Below are 14,019 nucleotides of genomic sequence, written 5' to 3'. Positions count from 1 at the left end.
GCGTTGAATGGTAGGGTTATATTCAGGTTTCTGAGGAATCTCCAGACTGACTTCCATAGTGGCTTAACCAGTTTGCATTCCCACCAACAGTGGGTTAGTGTTCCTTTTTCTCCACATCCTCTCCAGCATCTATTGTTGGTAGGTTTCTGAATGTGAGCCATTCTAACTGGGGTGAGGTGGAACCTCATTGTGGTTTTGATCTGCATTTCCCTGATTGCTAATACTCAAGGCTGGCATTGTGGCACAGCAGGTTAAACCTGGCCTGCAAAACCAGAATCCTGTATGGGCACCAGTTCATGCCCAGGATGCTCCAAACCATCTTCTTGTTAGTGTGCTAATGTGACAAAGCAGTGGAAGATGGCCCGAGTCCTTGGGACCCTGCATCCATATGGGGTACCCAGATGAAGCTCTTAGCTCCTGGCTTTGGCCCTGCCCAGCCCTGGACATTGTGACCATTTTCAGAGTGAACAAGCAGATGGAGAATCTATCTCTGTGTTTTGCCCTCTCTGTCACTGCCTTAAAAATAAATAAATAATTTTTTTTCAAAGATTTATTTATTTGAGACATAGATATTGTAGAGCAAAAGAGAGGGAGAGGCCTTCCATTCACTGGTTCACTCCCTAAATGACCGAAATGGCCAGAGCTGAATATATCCAAAGCCAGGACCAGGAGGTTCCACAGGGTCTTCCCATGCAGGTGTAGGGGCCCAAGGACGTGGGCCATCTTCTACTGCTTTTCCAGGCCACAGCAGAGAGCTGGATTGGAAGAGGAGCAGCTGGGACTTGAACGGCACCCATATGGGATGCCAGTGCTGTATGCCAGGGCTTTAACCCGCTGTGCCACAGCACTAGCCCCAGAAATAATCCAAGTCAGAGTTACATAGAGAGATAAAGAGGCAGAGAGGGAGAGAGAGGTCTTCCATCCGCTGGTTCATTCCCCAGATGGCCGCAATGGCTGGAGCTGTGCCAATCCAAAGGCAGGAGCCAGGAGCTTCCTCCAGGTCTTCCCATGTGGATGCAGGGGTCTAAGCATTGGGCCATCTTTCACTGCTTTCCCAGGCCACAGCAGAGAGTTGGATGGGAAGTGGAGCAGCCAGGTCTCAAACTGTTGCCCATATGGGATGCCAGCACTGCAGGCATTGGCTTTATCCGCTATACCACAGCGCCAGCCTCCAGTATGTGTTTTGTACTTTCAGCTCAACTCAATTTGAACCAGTGCTCAACCTAATGTGACTGGGGTTAATGTGCTGGAAAGCACAGATCTGGGCCTCTTTCCCTAGCTTCAGTTAGATTTATCTATGACCGAAAGATTGAGTGTGCAGTACTACGATTTGAAGTTTATCAGCTTCTCAAGCAAGGGTTGATGTGTAGGTGAGTAGTGAAGTATGGCATCAAGGCCAAGGTTTGTTACAAACTTCTCCTGTAAAGACAGATACAACTGGACTGCTATCAGGAGAGCAACAGGGCTCTGATTCAACGAGACGAGGTCTTCCGTGTTTGGGTTATGCACATCTTAGCCTCCATTTTCAAAAATTAATATATCCTTTTAAATTTTATAAATACATTATTTGAGAGTGTGAGAGAGCACTCCCACCTACTGATTCACTTCCAAATGCTTGCCACAGCCACTGACTGGGAGCTAAGCCAGAAGCTGTGAGCTCACCAGGTCTCCCGTGTGGGTGGCAGGGCCCAGCTACTTTAATTATAATTCGCTGCCTCTTCGGTTTTCAGCAAGAAGAAGCAGGAATTAGAAGTGGAGGTGAGATTCGAACATAGGCGTTCTCGTATGGGATTCGGTGGTCTCAACTGGCGGCTTAACTGCTGTACCAAATTCCTGCCCGAGGTCTGAATTTTCAGAGCTATTTTTCATTTTCATTATATTTTTTCTTCTTCCTTCTCTCTCTCTCTCTCTCTCCCCTTCTTTCCATTGCTGTTCACGTTGCCCACTTTCAGATTTAAAATTTTTGCAGGCTACGTGGTTAATCTCCACTTCTTTTTCTCGCCCTTTTCCTTCTGTGTGTCCTCCCAATGCCTCTCTCTTTCTTCCATCTGTGACGTGAAGTCCCTTCACTCTTGATCCATCACGACAGGCAGGAATGTTTTTCTCTTTTATGTGAAGATATCCGCATGCTCAAGCACGAACCACACACTCTATTACTACTGCCAACCCTGTACTTATGCAGAACATCAGCTACTGTCCATGGTTTTGTGTGTTTAATGCTTGCTTATAATTTATACTCCACATAATTTCTTAAATTTTATCTGACTCTCTTTCATCAGGATGCCTTCACCAGTCTCAGCTGTATTTCTCAAGCTGTTTTGTGCTCTGGTAGGCACTCACAAATCTTTATTATTGCTGTAAGCTTGAAATGAAATATTAAAGAATTATTAGTTTCCGGTTGTATAAAACAGACTTTTTTTGGTTTTTAACCACATACACAGAGTTTTACAATTTTACTTGTAATTGTTTTTTTTTTTAAAAAAAGAGCAGGCCAATTGATAAACCTATTAAATCCAATATTGAAGCCATTATTTATAGACAGATATAAATTTTTAAAGTACCATTTGTTAGAAATTGGTAAAAACAGAAAAAAAAACTTGTAGTTCTATGTACTTGATTTTCCATTTTATTAGGTCTTATTAAACAATACAGATTTTAATAAAGTAAAATAGAAGTCTATAAACAGATCTTACAGTGATAAATTATAAAATACCTGGCTAAAACTATTATTCTAGAAAAAGTCAGACTCATAATTAAATTAAAATGAGTTCTTATGTGCTAAATACTATTCTATGTGTTTGCAATATAAACCATACGTTTATAGTAACCTATTGAAATGTATTCCCATTTTCACAGATTAACAAACTAAGGTAAAGAGAAGTCCTTTAGCAAGAAAGTAGAAAAAACAAAATTCACTTCAAAGGCATATTTTTTGAGAAGTGATCTTCTATACTGTTACATCAATCACCTCTTATCAGTTACAGAACTGTTAATAGAATGAGAACCAAAAAAATGACAAAATTTTTTTCATCAAGTTGTGAAGGTGCATTGTGGGTAATTTTAGCTACCAGCTTTAGGAAAATAACAGAGTGCTAGACATTCTCCAAGATTTATAGTCAATCACCCATCAGTTCTATTTAAAGACCAGATTGCTTGGATCAAAGACTGACTTTCTCATCATTCTTGAATCTAGTGTGCCAAGTGACTAATTTCTGGACCATTTGATATGAATATTTTTGTTTTAATTTTCAGGGTTGTGGCCTTAAATAAAAATATAACCAGTAATACATGACCTTACTATTTTCCTTTTCCCAAATTGTGCACATTTTGGTGAGTCATGCTAAACTCTAACATCAGGTCATCCTCAAAGGGATGTTAGAATAAAATAGAAGACACCTGCATCATAGACAAATTCATCTCAAAGACTCTATTGCAAACTTGTTCTGTATTGAAGATAAATAAACCTCTATTGTTGTGCATCTTTGTTAAAGAAGCCCATCCAAATGTCCTAACCAATCTGACAGCACTGAATTTGCTGTGCGGTTCTCTCCATATCAATTATCACTGATTATTTTGTTTGTTTGTTTCAGTCCCTCCCCTTTGTTACAGGTGTTGGCTAAAACATCTGCTGGGGGAAAAAGAAAAGAGCAGAGAAGGGAGTATTATCTTTTTTTTTTTTTTTTTTGACAGGCAGAGTGGACAGTGAGAGAGACAGAGAGAAACGTCTTCCTTTTCCGTTGGTTCACCCCCCAACGGCCGCTGCAGCTGGCACGCTGCGCTGATCTGAAGCCAGGAGCCAGGTGCTTCTCCTGGACTCCCACGCAGGCGTAGGGCCCAAAGACTTGGGCCATCCTCCACTGCCCTCCCGGGCCACAGCAGAGAGCTGGACTGGAAGAGGAACAACCGGGACAGAATCCAGCGCCCTGACTGGGACTAGAACCGGAGTGCCGGTGCCACAGGCAGAGGATTAGCCTAGTGAGCTGAGACGCCGGCCAAAATAGAGCAGAGAAAGGAGTATTATCTTTTCACTATAAATATTTTCAAGAACTTTGTATCCAGTATCTTTTATCTGCCTATTAACTACAGTTTGCATATATTACATACACACCTGCCCACCCACATCCACTTCAGAAACAGAGAAAACAGTTCTGCACACACACACACACACACACACACACAAAATGTATCTTTGATACAACCTTTGCAGATGACAATGTCTTCAGGAATATAGTAACCCTGTAAAAACTTTTAGTTAAAAAATATGACCTAGCTTGATTTATTCCATTTCACTAAGACAAAGTTTGTGAATGAAATAATGAAGTCAGTTCTTAGAATTCCAAAGATACGAGTTTTCGCACCACTAAGCAGCATTAGCAATACCAGTTAAGTCAAGGTTCCAGCTCTTAGATTTTTCTCACTATTCAGTGAAAAATTGTGGGAGTGGGAAAAAATGTCATTATACATTGCTTTAACTGTTTCCAATTTTTACCTTAGACAAACTATACATGGAGTCAAACGGTACTCAGTTTGAAATAACTTGACACTGCATATATTAAGCTAAATGGAAGGCAGTGAGAGTACACTGAAACTGATTTAGTATGCAATATTTATCTCTGGGAGAGAGAAACACAATTCAATTCAGGCTGATTCATCCTTCGTTGTCTGTGCACAAAATCCCACAGGAGGTCATCTGCTATCATTTTATATCTATTTGGTAGGCTCAGATATATCAGGCAGTAATAGAGTAAAGCTTGCGATCATGGCAGACAGGATAACACATTCTTCCCCATGTAGCTAGCATGCGGAGCTCAAGTTTTTGCTTTTTCCCTCATCCACTTTGTGACTATGGAATTACCATAATTGTTTCTGAAAAATCTTCTATGTTTTCACTTTACCAAGCAACTTAGGAAGCCTTTCCACGCTGTGTATTGTTTTTCCCTCACAATGAATATCATTTTCCAGTTTGGAGATGATCTTGCTTTTATTTATTTATCCAGTATGGTTAATTCTTCTGACACAACCCACTGACAGGAACTGACATTTTTTGTTTAAACTCTGATTTTCTAGATGCTGTTGTTGCCTTTCCAAATACAAACACCACTTATTATAATATATTCTATCATTATCTATCATTAGATAATATTAGATAATTATATAGTTGTAGATTAAAGCTAGATTTACTAGAGACTTAAATACATGCGGGGTGGCATCGGGGAGGATAAATTTAAGCTATGAATATATTTAACTAAATATTTTTTGGCTATTAATCCTTCATCATTTAGTTACTATGAACTTTCTCTAGTATTACTCTGTCATTATTTTTAGTAGTTTCTGCTGTCAAAAAAGATGACAAATTTTAAGTGTGTCTTTAGTTTAATTAAAAATAAAATCATAGATACATACATATATTTTGCAAAATGTAAAGAGCTCACTTTTCTAAATGTATTCACTAGGATGTCTGCAGTGAAGGGGTTATTCTTTAAAACAGAAATTTTGGAAGGTCATCACTTACTCGAATAACATTATCAGTGCTTAAAACTTCTACAGAGAGGTAGGCATTGTGATGTAGTGAGTAAAGCTGATTCCTGTGACACCAGCACCCCAGATGGACCCTAGTTCTTTCCCCAGCTGTTCCACTTCCGATCCCGCTCCCTGACAATAGCCTGGGAAGAGCAGTGGAAGATGGCCCAAGTGTTTGGGCCCCTGCCATGCATGAGGGAAACCCAGACAAAGCTCTTGGCTTCAGCCTGGCCTATCCCTGACTATTATGGCCAACTGGGGAGTGACTCAGAAGATGGAAGACCTTTCTCTCTCTCTCTCTCCCTCTCTCTCTCTTGTTCTCTCTCTCTCTTTCTCTGGGTGTTTGTGTGTATCTGTCTGTTTGTATGTGTGTGACTGTGCCTTCCAAATAAACAAATTTTAAATAAATAAATAAAAACCACAGGACATTTTCTATGAATTTTCCAAGCTATTTTGCACATTTTAACAGTGACTACTTGATTGTCACACATTGTTATAAAACCAACAGGGGCTTTATTTCAATTTCAGTTCTTCCCATATTTACAAAAGATTTGAAGAAATTAGACACTTTCTAAGGTGACAATTCATGCATGAGAAAGTATTGGCAATAAGAAAAATGTTCCTGTCTATTTTCAGCTCCTTACTTTCCTCTACTACTTATTTCTCTTCTTGGTGCTCAAGTTTCTCCTTTTTCATTTGAAACTGAAATATGAAAAATATGTTTGTGTGCTTTTTTCCATCAATTTTCCTTATGGAAATCTTTGAAACCCATAAATTATGTGGGACTCAACTCCTTTCTTTGTTTCTATGACAAGAGCCACCACTAATTCTGTTCAAATCTTCATTCCCTCTTGCTTTCTATTTTCTATCTCTAAACACAAGTCTCAGTTTCTTTCCAATTCTTAAATCTTCCATGTGGTGCCTTGAAGACTGGGGATTCTAAACAACTACAGATTGATCTTGGCTCATCATTTAGTTTGGCTTTCTTAGGGCAAGTCAGTGGCTCTTTGCAGGAAATGACTTGTTCTTCAAGGGCAAGATAACCAGGTGACTATAGTTCTCTCTGTATTATGTATGCAGGTGGACATATTTAGTCATCCCTAAGGGTATATTTACTCAAGAAAGATTACAAATCTTTGTTTCTTTTTAAAATTTTTAATACATGTTAGAATTTACTGCAGCAGCATAACCTTGTTTTAGGAAAAGATCCAAATACTCCACTAGAACAAATGTCGAAGAATTTAAGCAAGTGGTTATGTCTTATGAGTTAATATCAAATATCTGTTGCACTATGCAACATGATTTCCTTATAGAAAAGTAGAAGATGCAATCCAAAATAAAGAGGATGTCTCTGACCATCTCTCTTAATATACTTTTTTGATGTATGTGTCCTAAACAACATTGTATAACATATTCTTCCAAGGTTCCATGTTGAGATTCATGATATTGAATGCTTCAGTCTGAAAAATTCCATGACTGCAGCTGAATCACCCTCAGGTTTTTCAAATTCACATAACTTAATCAGAAATGCTACTTCCATTTCCAGTCCCGTTTTCTTTTTCTTTTTTAAAAGATTTATTTATTTGTCTGAAAGGCAGAGTTAGAGAAAGACAGACAGAGAGAGAGAGAGAGAGAGAGACAGAGAGAGAGAGAGAGAGAAACAGACAGAGAATAAACAGCAGATGGAAGATCTCTAAATGGCTGCAATGGCCAGAGCTGGGCCAAACCAAAGCCAGGAGTCAGGAGTATTTCCCAGGTCTCCCATTTTGGTACAGGGGCCCAAATAATTGAGTCATCTTTTGTTGCTTTCCCAGGCGCATTAGCAGGGAGCCAGGTTGGAAGTGGAGCAGCGAGGACTGGGCATCTGTATGGGATGCTGGTGCTGCAGATGATGGCTTTACCTGCTACTGTACCACAGCACCTGCCTCCAGTTACTGTTTTCTCTTTCGGCTTTCTTTCTTTCTTTCTTTCTTTCTTTCTTTCTTTCTTTCTTTCTTTCGGAAATAGGCCATTTGACTCTAATGTTATATTATAAAAAACCTGCATTTGCTGCACAGAAAGTTTGACTTTGATTCTCTCATTTCCTTCCCAGTGGCTTATATCTTATTAAGAACTGTTCAGGAGACAAATTCAAAGTCAAGCCAGCCCATCTAGTTCTTTTAAGCCAACAGAGATGTACATAACATTCACAGACCAGGATTCCATATTTAGTCTCTACTGTTTGTTTATTACCTGTTGGAATATGTAGTTCCAGGCTGCTTCAACCGTGTTCTCTTTTCCTAACAGCTGAAATTAAACCTTGAGTGTTTGATCATGATTTATTCAAGGATGAAAATATTGTGAGCACAGTCAGAGAGACCCTTAACCTCCATCTTCTCAGATGACTGACAGTCTTCTTCAATCTGAGAAGCTATCTAATAAGAAATAGTCAAAAACATATGAACAGGCAAGCCTGAAACTCATACTGAAATGCTTTTTTATTATTTTGTCCTTTTGTTCATAATTATCTGCCATTGTTTTTCCATTTTTAATGTCCCTTTGACATGGCAAGACTAAAAGGGTTTTATGAGAAAAGTTGTTGTTAGTATTTTCTTTGTTACTCCTTAAATTACTGTGTCACTTGTTTAGCAGTTGAGTGTTCTTAGCCTTGGCTGCTTTTTTCTGATTTCTTATGTGATAGGAGATGCCCCAGGCACTTAAGATGGAGCAACTCACTTAATTCTTATGGCAGCCCAATGAGTAAAATATGTTGTTATCCCTATTTTTACAGGTAATAAGAAATTTAAAAAAACTTGTCGCGTTTCATGTTCTTACTGTCAGTAAGTGTCCATAGAATATAATTTCATGGAATGAATAAGTCTAGAATTAACTAAATGAACTGCCCTAAGTAAAACGTGGTAAGTTTCTGAAATGGATTTCTTACACAATTTCCCTAGAAATCAGAGGAAATTTTTATATGAGAATTTTGAATTTGCTTTTAGTCTGGGGTTTATTTCTCTTATGTTTGCTTGTTTGTCTGTTTATTTATTTTATCAAAGAGGCAGAGTGACAGAGAGACAGACACCTTGCTTCCACTGGTTTACTCCCTAAATGTCTGCAACATTCAGGGCAGGGCCAGATGGAATCCAGAACTCGGTAGGTGAGTCTCTTACAAGAGTGGCAGGAATTATGTATTTAAGCCCTTATCTGGTGCCTTGCAGTGTACAAACTGACAGGAAGTTCAATCTATTGGAAATGAACTGGCCAGGATTCAAATCAGACATCCGAACATTGTATACCAGCATCTCAAATTGCAACCAAATAGCACATCTACTCCAGTTTGTCTTTGTTTTGAGTCTTGAGAATACTACTGATCTTTTATCCTTGCTTGCCCAACATCATTCTGTATTGGAATGGTTATGGCATTAATTTCAGGATCAACATGTCAGGCTTTGCTTCTCTTCTTACCCAAAGATCTATGTGAACATCTGGCATGGTTAAGATGCCACTTGGAATGTTGACACTCACGTCAGAGTTCCCACTCCTTTCTCCACTCCAGCCTCCTGCTAGTGTGAACCACAGTGGCAGCAGATGATGGCACTGTAACTGGAATGGAAAGAATAAGAAATTTGCCTCTCACTCAGTTGGGAGACCTAAAATGAGTTCTCAGCTCCCAGCTTCCATCTTGCCCAGCCTAGGCTACCGTCAGCATGTGAAGAGTGAATCAGTGAATGAGATCTGTCTCTCTCTGTCTTTCAAATACTTAATTGCTTAAAAAAAAAAAAAAAAACTAATAAGAGATCTAAAAAATAGGTTTTTATGAAATTATTTTGCTGAGTGACTTTTGTGAGTTTCAAATCATTTCACCAAAGGATTTCACGAGTTATCCTAAGGCATCTTCTCACTGACTGACCATGTAGTTTCATGCCTTCAGGATGCCTCAGTTTAAATGTGCTGTGTTCCCTTGCTGCTAGGGTAACTGTTCTGTCCTAGTCTTCTCTATGCCACCTGGGTTGTCAGAGGAGACATCTCACAAACAAGTGCTTTGGGGGGCAGTAAGTTGCAAATTCTTGGGCAAGAATGTGCCAGTATGCCTCTGAGTAATATCAGTAGTAAACAGAACATAGTTCAGTGATTTGGAGTCTGCTACTCTAATTTCAACTGTTATAAAATCAATTTAATGGAGAACATGGTAGATATTAGAGTTTAGTCATGAGGAATACAAAAAAATAAAAATAAAGAATTCAATAATATTTGTCTGTTTTCAAGAGTTCATTATTGAATTTTAAAACAAAAAATGAAACATAAAAAAGGAAGGAAAACAAAAATAACTCACAAAACAAATTTGCTGGACTGAAACTAACGCCCTAAACTAACACCCTCCTCGGTTGCTCTCCGAATAAACTCATCTTTGAGCTCCTAGAATGCATAAGCCAGTAGGAGATATAAAGATAAAAAAGCATAACAAACAAATTTGTACAAAAATGCTGTATTTTTAACTCAAGGAATTGCAAATTATTAATTTATAAAGGCCATCTACATACTTGTCATTCATTAAGATTATTCCTTCAAGTTTTTTCATTTAATTTTTGTATAGGATTTTTTTTAATTTTGAATTTAAACTATAGCAATTATTTAGTGAAGGTCTAATGGTGATAAACTCTCATAGTTTTGGGTTTATATTAATGAAGAACTGTTTTGCTTCAATTCTAGGTTGATACATTTACAAGTTTGCACTTTGAAAATTTTTTTTTATCATTGTTGTCATATTTGTTGTCATATATATCATTTTTCTTGTGTAAGTTATTAGGATAGGAATATTTAAAAAATGTATTTTTAAGATGTAACATCGGGCCGGCGCCACGGCTCACTAGGCTAATCCTCCGCCTTAAGGCGCCAGCACACCGGGTTCTAGTCCCGGTTGCCCCTCTTCCAGGCCAGCTCTCTGCTGTGGCCAGGGAGTGCAGTGGAGGATGGCCCAAGTACTTGGGCCCTGCACCCCATGGGAGACCAGGATAAGTACCTGGCTCCTGCCATCGGATCAGCGCGGTGTGCTGGCCGCAGCACGCTGGCCGTGGCGGCCATTGGAGGGTGAACCAACGGCAAAGGAAGACCTTTCTCTCTGTCTCTCTCTCTCACTGTCCACTCTGCCTGTCAAAAAGCAGAAAAAAAAGATGTAACATCAAGAGACAGAGAGAACCAGGAAAATAAATAATTTTAGGTTGTTTAATAATAGACTATTGAGGGGCTGGCACTGTAGTGCAGCAGGTTAAAGCCCTGGCCTGAAGCACCAGCATAACATATGGGCGCTGATTCTAGTCCCGGCTGCTCCTCTTCCTATCCAGCTCTCTACTATGACCTGGGAAAGCAGTAGAAGGTGGCCCAAGTTCTTGCGCCCATGCATCCATGTGGGAGACCTGGAAGAAGCTCCTGGCTCTTGGCTATGGATCGGCTCAGCACCTGCCATCATTGCAGGCCATCTGGGGAGTGAACCAGCAGATAGAAAACCTCTCTCTCTGTCTCTACCTCTCTCTGTAACTCTGTCTTAAAAAAAAAAAAAAAGACTATTGAAGTAAATGAAATGAAAATTGAGATAAATCTGAGAAGGAATAATTTTTAGCTGGAACATTTACTATGTTTACATCATTAATTAATAGTACATGCAAAAATCCCAGAAAATATAGATATTTTAAATAATGAAATTCACAGAATTTGATGTAATGGACATCTATCCATTTACCCATCCATCCATCCATCCATCTATATTGTTATTGCATACAAATGTAAAATATGTACTTATAAGCACACTTAGAACACTTATAAAATTTGACCACATATTTTCCATGTAAAAGTCTTCAAAAATTAATTACTTCAATTTGTGACTAAATGGAATGAAACTAGAAGGTAATATCTGAAGCAAATAAAAAAATGTTAAAAATGAGTGAACCCTCTTCTAAATGATCCAGGTGTTAGGAACTGAACTCAGAATTGAAAATATATACTAATATTACTCAGTTCAATTAGACTTAAGAACACAACTATCATATGTAAAAACTTCTAAGTAGAGACATTACTACCTAAATGGAAAAGGAAAAATGCTTAAAATTCACAGAGAAGCACCCATTTCAAGGTATGAGAAAAAAAATAAATTGAAATTAAATTAAGGGATCCGACCTTGTGGTACAAGGATTTGGGCTACACTGGTGAGATGACCACCCCATATGAGCATTGGTTCAAGTCCCAACTGCTGCACTCTGATCCAGCTCCTTGCTAATGCTATTGGAACAGTGCTGGAAGATGGCCCAAGTACTTGGGCACCTGCACCCATGTGGGAGACCCAGATGGAATTCCAGACTCCTGCATTTGGCATGGCCCAGACCTAGCCATTACGACTAATTGAGGAGTGAACCAGTGGATAGATGACTGATCTATCTCTCTCTTTCTCTGTCTTTCCCCCTCGTTCTCTAATTCTGCTTTTAAATAAATCAACCTTAAAAAAGAAATTAAATTTAAATGAAGGAAATCATAAATATAAAAGACTAAAAAATGGTGCATGTGTAAATGTTGACCTACCAGTTATGTCACTACTTGCTATGTCTGGATACCATATCAGAGACTCAAAGTTCAGGTCCTCGCTCAGCTTGAGACCCAGATACAGCTTATGTGTATCCCGGGAGAAAGCAGTTGATTGCTCAAGTAGTTGGTTCCCTGCCATCCATATGGAAGTTTAAGGGTTGCCACATATCCATCAGTTGCAGGCACATGGAGAGTGAGTCAGAAGATGTAAGATTATCTCTCTCTCTCTCTCTCTCTCTCTCCCCCTCTCTCTTTCTCTCTCTGTCTCTCTCTATACACACACACACAAATATATCTGTCTTTCTGAATGTCTCTCTGCCTTTCAAATAAATAGAGAAATATTAAAAGAAAAGGAAAAAAACTCATCTGTATAACACTGAGGAATTTTCTATTAAAATGACTAGCAAACATCTAATAAAATGATAAACTTACAGCTGATAGAAAAATGATGTACATTTGAGCCGGCGCCGTGGCTCAATAGGCTAATCCTCCACCTTGCGGCGCCGGCACACCGGGTTCGAGTCCCGGTTGGGGCGCCGGATTCTGTCCCGGTTGCCCCTCTTCCAGGCCAGCTCTCTGCTATGGCCAGGGAGTGCAGTGGAGGATGGCCCAGGTGCTTGGGCCCTGCACCCCATGGGAGACCAGGAAAAGCACCTGGCTCCTGGCTCCTGCCAGGATCAGCGCGGTGCGCCGGCTGCAGCGGCGGCCATTGGAGGGTGAACCAACGGCAAAAAGGAAGACCTTTCTCTCTCTGTCTCTCTCTCTCACTGTCCACTCTGCCTGTCAAAAAAAAAAAAAAAAAAAAAAAAAAAAAAAAAGAAAAATGATGTACATTTGATGAATTACAAATATTGCATATATATATACATATAAGTGCTGAAAGATTTTTTAAAAGCTTTATGTCCCCAAATAGAGCAATTCATATAATTTGAATAAATTATGAAAAGAACATAATATTAAAACTGAATGGCAGAAAATATAATCAGCTCTATGGTCAAACCTTAGAGCAAGGGTACCCAGCATGGCACATTAAGGAAAGACACTGCTGGAGAACTCATACCGTCTACTGGAGTGCCGAAGATTCAGTATCAGCTGTGCTTCCCACCAGCCTCCAGTTAATACAGCAGGGAGGCAGTAGATGATTGCTTAAGCAGATGATGGTTCCTGCCACTCAAGTGGGAGACCTGGAGAGGATTCCAGGTTCCTGGATTTGTTCGGGTCTAACAATGGCTATTTTGAACATTTGGAGTGTGAACCAGAGGATGGAAGATCTCTCTGTGTGTCTCTATTTGTCTCTCTCTCTATTGCTCTGCTATTCAAATACTTATAAATAAGTAAATGAAATTACTAAGCAAAAGTAAAGTCATAAATATTACTCAAAATAAGAAATAAAACTCAAAGTCTGATATATCCACAAAGTAGTTCTACTGATGTGTGAAAGACTTCAGAATATAATGATCTCAGGAGAGAGAAGGATTTTTTTAAATAGAATTAAGCAGAAGAGCAAAGATTGGTAAATCCACATAAACTCTACTGAAGTTTTTTTTTCACCAAAAGACACCAGAGAAAGAAAAATAAATCATGGGATTGGAAATAATATTGTAAACACTTCAATCTTACAAAGAACTAGTACCCAGAAGATAGACTCAGAACTCCTAAGAACTGCTGCTGGATGGAAACAGCAACCAAGTTTCCCTTCAGAGTGTATGTCCTTCTCAGTTCCTTTGACTCTGTGGTTTTACTTAGAGACCAGGCTCCTGGAGAAAACCCATCTGGAACAGTATTAGTCTCAGGATAGAGGAAAAAGAATCATAAACATCACAAGGTGGTTCTTAATTAATAATTGTGCCCAAAAGGGATACACACCATTTCTATTCTCATACAACTAGGGACAGCATTTACTTAAGTACTCCCTGGTTCAATAGGATAGAATAGTATAATCCT

This window comes from Oryctolagus cuniculus, chromosome 9 (assembly GCF_964237555.1).
Source record: "Oryctolagus cuniculus chromosome 9, mOryCun1.1, whole genome shotgun sequence".
Lineage (NCBI taxonomy): Eukaryota > Metazoa > Chordata > Mammalia > Lagomorpha > Leporidae > Oryctolagus > Oryctolagus cuniculus.
Note: the sequence above shows the minus strand (reverse complement) of the source record.